Genomic DNA, 12570 nt, shown 5'->3' on the forward strand with positions numbered 1-12570 from the left:
GAGGTCGTCTGGTCTAAACCCCAGCTTAAGCATGGCCACTTAGAGCAAGTTGCCCATGGCTGCGTCTGGTTGGATGTTGAAGATCTCCAAGGAGAGGACTCCACAACCTCTCTGGGCAACCTGTGCCTTTTACAAGGCTCATTTACTGTCCTGGCCAGACACCAAGTTCAGTTCTCTGAAGTCCAAAGCATGGATTTAACCGTAAAGAGATATGCTGCAGCAGATGCAAGAGCAGAGCTGAATTTATCTCCCAGAAAGTCCAACAGTTTTTAGCAGCCTGAAATAAGGTGCATTGGACTCCTGCAATGCACAGTCTAGTTAAAGAGAACTGTGAACAATGTACCAATGCTTTCCTCAAAGCCTCCATACTCCAAGCAGTGCTATGCTTTTAGTATAAAAAAACAGTAAGGTTTCACAAAGAATATTCTCTTTAAAAGAAGAAGAAAAAAGTGAAGTTGTCTGCAAGACGCAAAACATTTTTGCGTCTTCTCTGTTTTAATCTGTTTCTTCCTTTGTGGTAAGATTTTGCATGACTTAAAAGAAATACAATCAATACAATCCATCAGTAAAAGCAGAAGTTTTATGACACAAACTGAAAAAGTGCAGAATGTAATAGAGAACTCCATTATGCCTGCTGCAGACAGCTACAGGTCAGCTTAATAACAGTACAGGATTTGCCATTTTAAATTAATCATACTTCAGTTGGAAAAAAAAAAAAAATCTCCACTGAGGTTCATCTCTCATTTTTTTGTCTAATTGAACAACAACAAAAAAAATCTAGCAATTTTTCAACACGTACCAAGTCACTCAGTGCTGGCAGCACCAGGCCCTGGCAGGCTTGGGACCAGCCACGTCACAGTGTGCTGCCTTTCTTCTCCATGCCCTTGACTTTCCTTAAGATTTCAAGAGGACAACACACATTTTCTTTCCACATAGTTACAAGAAATGGCACAACCCTGCCATCTGCCCCCACCCTGTTCTTTCCCATTTCTCTTTGCAGCTCCAGTCTGGTTTGGAAGGAAGAAGAGCATTGTCAGCATGGGAGATTTATTTGTTCTGTGGCTTATACCTTCACCACTCGTGAACACCTGCAACTAGCTGGGGCTGGTCCTTCTCTAAAAAGCTGTAATTGGGAAAATGCCAACGTGCCAACCCAGCACTGCGAGGATATATCAGTTTCATGTACAGAGAGGGGAAATGCCTCCCAGGTTACATCCACCTGAGGTTTGCGCTGTTAGACCGTGTCATTGCTAAACCAATTTGCATCCCAACATAATAAATATACTGTCACAGACAAAACAGTCTTGACTTAGGGAATTTTATTTATTACCCATTAACAGAAACTTCTAATTACTGATTCAGTTATCAATTAAAAAAAAAAAAAAAAAAAAAGCCAAGCAATTAAACAAACACTTCAGGAAAACACCTTTCCTCCCCTTTCCCCAGGCTTCTCTTCAGTCCAGCACCTCTTCCACACTCCTCTTCCAGTATCAACTTCCCTCTTTTCCCTGCATGTTACACCCAATCTGTCCCAGTTCCTTCAGGCAATACATAGCAGTTTCCTTCCTCTGCTCCCTACATCTTACTCTTTTGCTTCACTATTCCTTGCTTCTTACTGCTCCTCTGCTGTACCATGGGTCTTCCACAGCCTACAGTCTCTTGGGGTGTACCTGACCTGGCACAGGCTCTCATTGGGCCACAGTCCCTCAAGGATGTCCCCGTCCTGCTATGGCTTACCCACGAGTCACAGTTCCTCAGGGATGTCCCTATGCTGGCATGGACTGCCCACAGGCCACAGTCCCTCGAGGGTACCTGCTCCAGCACTGAACACGTCCTTCCAAGACAGCATCTCAAGCCATGTATCCAACAGCATCCTCTTCCACAGCCTCCTCCACATCCTCCCTTCGCTCTAGAGACAGCTCTTCACCGCCTTGTGTTTCCTCTCCCATCCCCTCCACCTCCTCACACCTTTGCTCCTGTGTCCTTTCGCTTGTCCTTGTGCAGGCCTTTTTGGGCCTCCTGCCCCATGTCAGCTCCTGTTTTGTGACTCCTCACATGTCTTCCCATGTTTGTCCTCCTACGGTGCTCTTTTGTGACTCCTGTCGTGTCTCCTCTCCATGTCTCCTCTCCCTAGAGAGAGGCTACAACCCTTTCTTAAAGGCATTTGAGCAGAGGTGCCATTAGCTGATCTGACAGGTTGCAGTTTCGGTGTGCAATAAGCTGTTTTCATGCTCATGACTTTCTTCTCCTACACAGACCACACCTACAGTCCCAGTGCCCCAAACCCTGACACTTATGCCCAATACAGTGTTCCTTGTAACAATTAAATAAAGAGAAGTTCCTAGCATTTTATTTTCTTTTTTCCCTACAAGAGTAAAAATTTGCATTTTGGATTATGAACTGCTGAGCAATTCTGCGCAAATGTTTCCTCTACAATGGAAATCCTTTAAACAAAGAAAGTGAGAGGCCATAAGTGACACATTGTCTCTTATCTACTTTCAACACAAAGGACTTGCCAGCTACACGGATCTAAGGACAAATTTCTACCAAAGGAGTGTATTTGTTCAGGTATCTAGGGCAGAAAAATCAGCTTACCAAATTAAGCTTTTCTGATGGTTTAGCTTCCAGAGAGTTGAAGCATAGATCTTGGAAAAAGTGTGGGAGGGTAAAAAGCACGTTATTGCTCCCCCAGCGCCTCTCCCCAGGGAGCGTTGGTGAAATAGCACTGTCCCAGTTTGTCTTCTTTGAAAGACACTCAGCAGCTGAAGAGTAGAGAAGGCAGTAAATCTCAGGCAGTAAATAGTAGCAGCAGATGACAACAGCTGTTCCAGCAACAACAGTGAAACACCACAGAAACCTTGGGTTCCTCCTCCAGGGCAGTGCAAACACCTCCAGGGCTAGAGCAAAAGCTCCGTTTCTTCCTATCATGTCTGCTGAAGTCTGGCACATCTGAACCTATGAGGTGGTTGATGGTGAAACAACACTCAAGTTCCATCAAGTAATTAATTTTGACTGATGGAACAAAGCAAGTGACCGCAAGCACAGAAGTGACTGCCACACCAATGCAAACATGCAGCTGTGTTTGCTTAGAATACACTCAAGCTTTGACTGTAGAAGGCGCTTTATAACAAAAAGCAAAGAGAACATTGATAAACTCTGAGCAAGGGAGTTTCCTGATTTGTCAGAAAGAGAAGCTTTAAGGCTTTGCTGTGACAGTGCACAGATGGCTTTCCAGCAAGCAATTCCCACAGCAGCCTGAATCAAGAGCCAGGTCCTCCTTCACAGAAACCACGCTGCACTTTCCCATGGGGCTGGGGACAGAGCTGTTGAGTTCATTTACTGCACTGCACATGCCAAGGAATAAACTCATTGATTATTGTGAAACACTTTCAGTATCAGACTTTCCGTGCAGGACAGTGTGCTGCAGCCTGGTGTCGATCACAGCACCCATCCTACAAAGTAGCCTTCCTGTGCTATGGGATACCTGCTTGTGCTTCAGACCTGATGGCTAGCTAAGCACAGCTGAAGCAGCATGTTGTTTGCTGAACAAGGCACAAGAGAATGCCACCCAGCCATGAGGCAGACAGGGCTGCACTTACCTGAGGGTGGTACAAGAGAAGTATAGAGCATTTCTCTAGCAGCACAAAGTGCTGCTTTAAAATGTTTTGATATGCTGCCTAAGCGTATTGAGGTTGGACTAGGTGATCTTGAAGGTCTCTTCCAACCTAGACGATTCTGTGATTCTAATACTGAGTACAGGATATTTTCCCAGATGAATGTTACAAGAGATGTAGGATCTTTTTGCTGCTGCTTAATGGAGGATATCTTATCCAAAATTAATTCCTCTCTGCTTATAGAGTCTTCCTCAGAAAGCCATGACAAGTTTTTTGGGGGCTGCACTTGTATCTTTTCCTCTAAAAGACACTGGAAACATGTCACAAGAAAATGCATAAAACCTCAAAACCTCAATCAGAGGAAAGCCATCAAGGTAAACTCTTAAGCAACTTTTGGAACACCAAAATTAAGTATATTAATCTTGAAACTAGAGTTATGAGAATTTAGAATCAGCATCAAATGCATTTGGTGGTAAGGCATTTGGTAAGTATAACCAAAAGCACCTGCTGAAAGTTTACACAAATCAGCTTTCAGTTGCTGCATTTCAGACCAGCTAGGGACATGCATTTCCTTCCTTTCAAGCACAATAGAAAATCAAAGCTAGCAAAGCTTTTATCAGAAACAAGTTGGGAAAAAAAAAAAAAAACAGACCTACAGACTACACACGTTGTCAAAGCAAAGTGTGCCACACCTTGTAAAGACTATATACAACACTGCTCCGTCCCCTCAGTTTTGATCCCTTTACTCTTTCAAGTTTAGCACATTTACCAAGCCCATTACATAGGAAGTGATATGTTGTGAACTGTTACAATGTGCTGTGGAGAGTTATGGTCAAGACCGGTCTTCAGAAATGCTTTCTCATTGAGGATTTAACTACCGGATCAAGAGCAGAGATTTTTAATATTGAAATCTGCCTGGTGAAATGAATCCAGGGATGAAGGAGAAGCAGCCATTTCTGACTTGCACTTTTCCTTTCTGAGACCTGTCCTCTGCAGCAGTGAGCAGATCTTGCATGATGGGTCTGCCAAGTGGGGGAGTGTGGGAAGGTAGGACCATTGGGTGGATACGTGCTCCTCACCCCCAAATGCTCCAGCTGCTCAGGCACACCTGAGGCCAGGGTTACCCAAAAAGACCATGAAAGTTTATTTTTTTTTTTAATAAAGAAAAATAAGTTTAAGGAAATGTTATTAGTCTTTAGACTACTTATGGAGATATAAAGCTCTGCACATCTTTCCAAGGATATCAGATGATCTTGAGCACTTCTTAGTGATGCTTCATAAAGGCATCCCAAATATTCAGAGGAAGACCAGTTAAGATAGGTGTCATGATGCTTCAAACTGGGAGCTGGGGCTGTCATACTTTATCAGGATGAAGCTAGACAGAGCTTCCTGGAAAACAGAACAGTTCTTCAAAACTCTGATGCAAGCACTGCTGGAGATAACTTCTCCTTATTAAACTGAATATTACACAACATAAGGCAAAAGCATGGGAAATAGAGATATAATCCTCCCTCTTCCCTGAGATACTCCTGAACGTTTCTCTGAATGGACTTGGAGTTGGGACACCTGGGATGTCCTTAATGCACAAGGTGTTCTACCTCAGGACATGACAGCAGCAGATACAGGGAAAGCAATACTTCTGGAAAATCCAGCATGTGGAGAATCAGAGTTTAGCCTTAATGCTGCAGTGTGGCCCATACTTGGAGATGCAACATCTTGAGGTCTGCAAAATCTTCATGAATAATACCTCCAACTCAACTATTTGCCACTGGGAAGGAAAAGTTAGGGTCACCTTAATCCAAATGCAGTATGGAAAATTGAGAATGAACAAGCTGAAAGTTTAAAAGAGGAAAATAGGCTGAAAGGTGAATTATATGTGAAAGATTTAATTTGGTTATACTTAATTCTAAAAGTCTGTGTATCTGTGTGTTATAGTGACTGGGATGGAAATATTTGGGACAGCTCAGATGAATCTGATGGGAAAATTACTGATTCCATAACAATTGGACCCCTCGTCAAACAAGAAATCACTGCTGATGAATCATGGGGGAACAATCAACTGAGATGAAATACTACTTAAGTTCGAGGTTTCGATGTTGATTATTTGAGAAAAATTCAGGCAGCATATCAAACACGACCTGTGGAGTCAATAGTTAAATGGTTGTGCTGTCTCTGGCATGATAAAGCAGCAGGAGTATCTTTGTTTGCAGGATCAGCAGAAGATTTATATATAAATTTTCCTCACCCTCAGAGGGAATGTCCCCGAACCTTACAGACCTTTGTGATTCAGTGGGCAGAAGGGGTCCATTACCAAGATTGGGCAAAGGAATCTCTGATCACCTGGTGAGCTCCAGATGAACTGCAGGAAGCATTATTACTAGTGGCTATGATAACCTTATTGCATTGAACCAGTGTCCCATGTGATGAACCTAGTCCATGGGTCATTCCTGCTACGTCCCTTAATTTGAGGTGTGTTGAGAACGGAGCTGTGGGGCCAGGGAAATGAGCAGTATACAATGTTCAGTGGCAAGGGGGTAAAAAGCCACTCCTTGATATGTTGCCCTCACCCATTTGTGATGTACCACCTCCATCTGATTCATACCAAAATACCCAGACTCTATTTTTAGGTTCTGTTTTGGGTTCTGTCTAATGTTTGTTTTATAGCTGAATCAACTCGAAAGGTTAAAAAGACAGGGAAGGGTAAAGCTGCCCTCATTCACCTTCATCAGGACATCCAACACATGAGAGACAGAGAGGCCAGCTCCTGGTAGAGCCCTGATGGGGCTTACATCAAGAAAGATGTTTGATCACTGCGATCATCACATTTCTGAGCAACAGATTTCTAAACTACCTGATATCCAAAGGGATTAAGAGATTTTGTTTTCCCTTCAAGTTGTCTGAACTTTAACATAAGCAGCCAGATAACACCAGCAGCTAGAAAGACTCACCTGGAACAAAGTTCTACCCCGCTTCCCTTAATGATGGACTGTCAATTTGACATGAAATGAACAACAATGTGAGAGACTTTCCTTCCCTCTTATAATTGTTGCTGGTGTTGACTACACCACCCTCAAACGCCAGATGTTGAATTCTGGTGGTTGGCAGAAAAAATCTATGAAATATTTTGGTACCAGCCTAATTTGGTACCACCCTCAAACACCAGATGTTGAATTCTGGTGGTTGGCAGAAAAAATCTATGAAATATTTTGGTACCAGCCTAATTTACTAAACTTACTTCCCAATACTCTGAATTACCAACAGCAACCTCTTAAAGTACACTCCTGTTACAAATAGGAGTAAAGCACCCCCTTGGTGCTTTATAATGCCACAGTACACAAATTCAGGATGGGTGGGAACAAACAGCTGTAATTGCTCCTTTTATTACAACCACACCCAAGCACACCATGTTTTAAACATAACAGCACACAAGCTTCTCTTGATGCTGCCCTGAGAGCTACACAGGCCTGTGAAAATCAATCAGCAGTTACAAACAAATTTGCTTTTGATGTCTTGAAATTATAAAATCTTACATGGAATGCTAATAACACAAATCATCAAAGATGTTATAATCTCACTGGTCCTAGTTCTACACACTATGGTCTGTAGAAAAATGGTTGGCTGAGCACTAACAATAGCTGGAATACATATGGCCCAGACAACACATCTGGCTGTACAAATAGAAATCTCTTTTGGATAATCTGGTTGAGCCAAACATGCTTAATGAAATTTAATTACTCTCCTGATCCACAGTGCTTGTTCTGAAAACATCACAATAATTCCAGGCAAGGCTGGTGGCCTACTGTTTTAACACCTGGATGGTTTTGGCTTTGTGGCATTGATACCTATAAGAGTCTACCACCATGGCGGTAGTTGCACTTTGCATTTTGATTTTAAAATCTAACCCTTAGTTTTCCAAACAACCATTACCTCATACTTCATAAGCACAGAATGCACAATCCCTTAGCAACAAGATCAACTGCATTTCATAAAGCTATATATTCATTGTTTCTAAACTTGGGTGTTGCCAAACTGGAACGAGCTATTGATAACATCTCCACTGTACCCAATACTACCCAAAATACTACTGTGTATGCTTTAACAGATCTGCAAAGATTAGTTTGCTTTACAATTGGCAATCTAAAATTGCTGGGCCTTAGATCATCTTTTAGCTTCACTTGGAGGAGTTTGTGTATTCATACAACCTGTTGCTTTTATGCTAACAAAGCATAAAAGCCAAATAAAGCCAAAAAGACTGAATATGATGTTAACATTATTCAGCAGCACATCCATACTTTTCACCAAATAGTGCAAAGACAATTCTTGCTTGAAGGCCTGTCCACGGTCTTGGCTGCCAGGCTTCAGAATATGGGGATGGCGTGCCTGACTGCTATTAGCTTCCATTTTAATTGTGGAATCTATGCTTTTCAGTATTGCATCTTGTAACAAACCACCACGTGTATCACTTCTATCTAAACTGGTACAATTTGTGTGTGCTTTATCTGTCAAACCATCCCAGAAGCTCCAGCAACATTGGTCCCAAATGGATGTCTCTTCCACTTCAGACATTAGGTGGCAAGAGAGACACATCACGTATGGTGTAGTCTCACTCCTACTGAGCTTTAACTGGTCATAGGCCAAAGGGTGGAGTCGTGGGAGCATCTACAGAGGTAGCTTGACTGCAGTCAGAAAAGTTCTGACTGCTGAACACAGACAGAAGGAAAAGTCTGCCAGCCTGAGAACAGGCCTAGGAACCAAGGACATCCTTGCAGTGGGGCTGAACATTTCATACAGAGACATCCTGAAGACATTGTGTCATTGATGAGAGCAGAACAGGAAAAGGAGGAATGACATCTCCTGAGAAATTACGGATTGATGTGAGAAATAAAACTTGTTTAAAGGAAAATAATGGAAAACAAGAAACATCATCTATCAGCTGTCTCAGAAAGACCACAATCAACAGCATCCATCGGTTGCCTAAGTGGTGGTGCCCTACACCCTCTCATGTCTCAAGGATATAAAGGGGGATGACGGTTTGTTGCCCAAGACAGAGCTTCACATGCTCTCTTGTTTGTGTTGTTCCTCTTCCCTCCTTAAACAGGCTGAAGCTGCGCTGGAACATCGGGTTGACTGGTGACATGATGATGACTCCTGAACTCTGCAGCACACCACACCCCGTGATGCATACTGGCTCTGAAGCAAGGCTCTGTTCACTACTTTGTTCCCCTTTTGGATCATGACAGTTGCTAACAAAATGACTGCCGCCAAGCAAAAGCACCACACAAAATAAGATTTATAGATTTGAACAACCAAAAAGGTAAAGGAATTAAAGCATTTGTTTGGGCAGGAGTGCCTGTGGGGAAAAAAGGCAAGTCTAGATGAGCACAGAGAAAGATGTCATAGTCTCAAAGCCAAAAGACACACTACAAGACTTTCATGAGCTTGGGAAGAGCAACCCCTCAGGAGCTAAGTGATAGTACAGCTATGCTGATTTACTGGGGGTACCAGAAAAGATGAGAAGGGTGAACCCAATCTCTCCTGCCAGCACATACCTGATCCAAACCACAATGGTACTTATGGCAAGACTTACTCAATGCTAAACACTATGAATGTGGTCTCACCTCTGTATGGAATAGCCATATCAGTATGGTTTTATATGGCAGTTACAGTAGGCAGGCAGCAACTTGTCTCTATAGCAATTATCAAATTAAAAAAAAAATGTAAGATGGATGTAAGATTACTCATAAGTACTTCTTGACACACACAGTACTGGTCAATGGCACAACAAAACCAAACTGACAGCTAATTTTTGCTAAGCCCACTCCTGTCCTCCTCAGACTCTTCCTTAATGCTCCTCTGCCCCTGCTGTAAACAGCCCTGAAAGCTCAAGCACCAAAAAGCTAATTCTGCTGAAGGATTTCACCTTCTTACTCGTTTAGCTCCCACAGCCAGTTTTGCTCCACTGCAGGGTGAGACAGGCACAGGTAGTGGCACAAAGAGAGATGCAGGAAGAGGTGACCAGGAGGCTGCATCATTGTAGTGGTAGCACGTAACTCATCTCAGTAGCAACATCAAATTGCACAGTCTACAACTTCACGGTCCCCAGCTGTGAGATCCCTTGGCCCTGCAAGAACCCTGAGCATGAAAGGCTTCATCAGTGTCACTGATCAATGCCTTGAGAAGCGGTGGGAATCCTGTGAGAAGACAAATCTGGCTCACAGCAGTGAGCTGCACACCTAAAACCAGGCAGATTGCCTTTCACCCAGCATCAGACCTGCTGTTCCTCAAGGATGACTATCACTTTTGTGCTGCTAAAGGAGGGGCACAAGAATGAAAAAAGGGCCATCACTTCTTCCCACAGAGCTGCTGCCTTGAGACAGCTGGAATTTCTACAAGAACCATAAAAAGGGGAATTTGAGCCCCATAAGATTAGCTCCTCAGGCTTCCACAGTAACAAAAATAGCAGCAGCAGTGCAAAGGCAGAGGATCTCAGCAGAAGCTGGTGGGGGATGCATCAGGGTGCAGAAGCAACGAGCCTGTGGTAAGCAGCTTCTCTTGCATTAGGAAACACGTGCTGATTTAAGTCATTTTTAGCCAAGGCTGTGGGACTCACCACCTTTCAGCAAGTTCACTGGGTTTAGATTGCTACAGTTACAGGAGTTACATGTATGTGGTTCCTTTCAACTATTTCACTGGGTCTTTCTTCCCCCTGCTACCACAGCGAGCATTTCCACAGCTCCACTGTGAGTGTCCATCCTTCTCCCTCAGACCTCAACCCTTACCCCGGCTCAAACTCTGACCTTTTTCAAGGCATGTCTGCGAGAAACATGACGGCCAGCCATGCTCCCTCCTGACACGGGCTCTTCCGCCTTTCCACTCGCCTCCAAGCCAGCCCATCGCTGCTGGCAGCAGGATCGGTGCATCCCTGCGCTCCAGCTCACCCTTTTCTCCGCATCCTCCTGTTACACTACTGTCGTTCACTTGGACCCAGGGCTTCAGCGCTCACCTCTCCCTTCTCACGTTGCACAGAGCCTTTTCAGGCTGTGGTACAGGCGGGCACCCTACGTGCGGCCCCCGGCACCCCCCCTAGCTCCCTTCAGAAGCCGATGCCTGCGCAGGAGGCCACGCAGGGAACCAAGGGGTGCTCCCCTGCAGAAAGCCCAGCCAGAAGGACGTGCCGCAGCGGGAAGGGAGCCATCCATTCCCGCCGGACCCTCCGCGGCTCTCCCCTACGGTCCGAGGCCAGCTCTTCCCTGCTCCGAGCCCCACGGAGACGAATTTCCAAAAGCAGCTCGGCTCCAGCCCACGGGAAGCTGCTAATGGAAAAGTCTTCCGCGGAAAAAAAAAAAAAAAAAAAAAAAACCTTTTCCCTCAATTCCCCTCCTCCGGACGAGACCCTCGGGCAGCCCTCCCAGGCCCGGTCCCCCCTTTACCCCGCTCACCTCTCTGCCGCTGGGCAGCGCGGCCGGGACGGGGCCGGCACCGGGGTGGGACCGGGGACAGGACTGGGGACGGGACCCCCGCCGCTGCCCCGCCCCGGGGCCGCCTCCGGGCGGAGCGGGGCCGACCCTTTGGGTCCCACCAGAAAGCGGCTGGCAGAGCCGCTGAATTCGCGTTTTCTTTTCTTTTTTTTTTTTTTTTTTTTCCAGCCCCACCTCTGGATTTAAAAAAAAATATTTTAATATCTTATTTTACTATTTTATTTTATCATCTTTTTCTTTTATTATTTTTTCTTTTATTATTTATTTTATTTCCTCTCACCCGTAATCCTATCCCCGTGTTCGCCTCGATTTTGGGTAAAGCAGCCGCAACGCATCGCCGTGCCTGTCGGGCGGGGGCTGCAACCCAGGCGGATGGGAGTTTCCCGTGCCACCCACTGCCATGGGAAATGATTGCAAAGCAACGCAAATCAACAAAAAATGATGAAATTGCAACAATCAAATAAATAAATAAATAAATAAATAAATAAATAAAAAATGTAGCCTGTGGATGAGCTGCTTGCAAGTTGCAAGGGAGTTTCATAGCTTGACTGCAAGGTTATGGAACAGCCTGTGTGGGAAGATCACCAGAGATTTTAGGAAATGTGTTAGACAATAAGCATGAATGGTTTACATAGAGGTGATCCTACCTGGAACAGGGTTTGGACACAAATCCTTTAGAGATGCCTCCTAGCCCTGTTTTTCATGACTCCCATGATACAGCACACTAGTTATGCATTACAAAAGCTTACCCATTAGAAACATTTCAACAAAATAAATTATGATGCTGTCCTTAAATAAAATAAAATAAAATAAAATTTACCCACAGTCAAGTAAACTGAAACTGCTTTTTTTTTTTTTTTTTTTTTCCCCCCCCCAGAGGTAACATTAAACCCTTTCTTTCATAACAGCAGGCCTGAAATTAAATTGATGTTAAAATGGATTTCAAGATATTTTTCACCATCCTCACTGGGCAGAATTTAGGCTTAAGGAGACAGAGTCACAATGGATGTTCACTCTCCTGTGATCGCCTCCCTGTGCCAACACACAAGGGGCAGAGCTGCCCATATGCTCGGAGAGGGTCATGATCCAGCCCAGGCCTGGATGCAACTGAGAGCCTGGCCATGTCTCAGAGAGACAATAGAGTCTGCAGAAGGCAAATTACCACCCCCACATCCACTGCAAACAGTGTGAGACTATGCAAATAACCCTCCCAAAGCACATCGCAGGACAGGAGCAGATAGCTTCCTGTGAGCTCATTTCAGAACCGTAACTCACCTGCATGAACGCAACAGTTTTTGAGGGTTTTCAGCCTGGTTTTGACTTGACTTCAGTTTCCTGCCTCCTCTGCCAGCCAGTTTGGTGGCTTGGGTTTGAAGGGAGGGGACAGGCACAGCAAAACAGTTGGCTTCACCCTCATGCCTCATTCAGAACCAGCACACTGATCCAGTGCTAGCCCTGCTGGCAGAGAGGTCCAACCT

General features: G+C 44.6%; 1 protein-coding gene across 4 annotated transcripts in view; it reads right to left on the reverse strand.

Annotated features, from left to right (window-relative positions):
* Positions 1-11407, reverse strand: part of A4GALT (alpha 1,4-galactosyltransferase (P1PK blood group)) — a 32178-nt gene extending 20771 nt beyond the window's left edge. For 2 of the 4 annotated variants that reach the window (XR_014317754.1, XR_014317755.1), the window contains exon 1: positions 11054-11230. The gene's annotated coding sequence lies outside the window, so the exon portion shown is untranslated. Of the gene's footprint in view, positions 1-2595; positions 2763-11053; positions 11231-11372 lie in introns of those variants that run through there. The other 2 variants (XM_082763202.1, XM_082763203.1) reach the window with 2 other exon arrangements.
* Positions 11408-12570: the final 1163 nt, after the last annotated feature.

This window comes from Aythya marila (genome assembly GCF_965140915.1).
Source record: "Aythya marila genome assembly, chromosome: 1".
NCBI classification, from domain to species: domain Eukaryota; kingdom Metazoa; phylum Chordata; class Aves; order Anseriformes; family Anatidae; genus Aythya; species Aythya marila.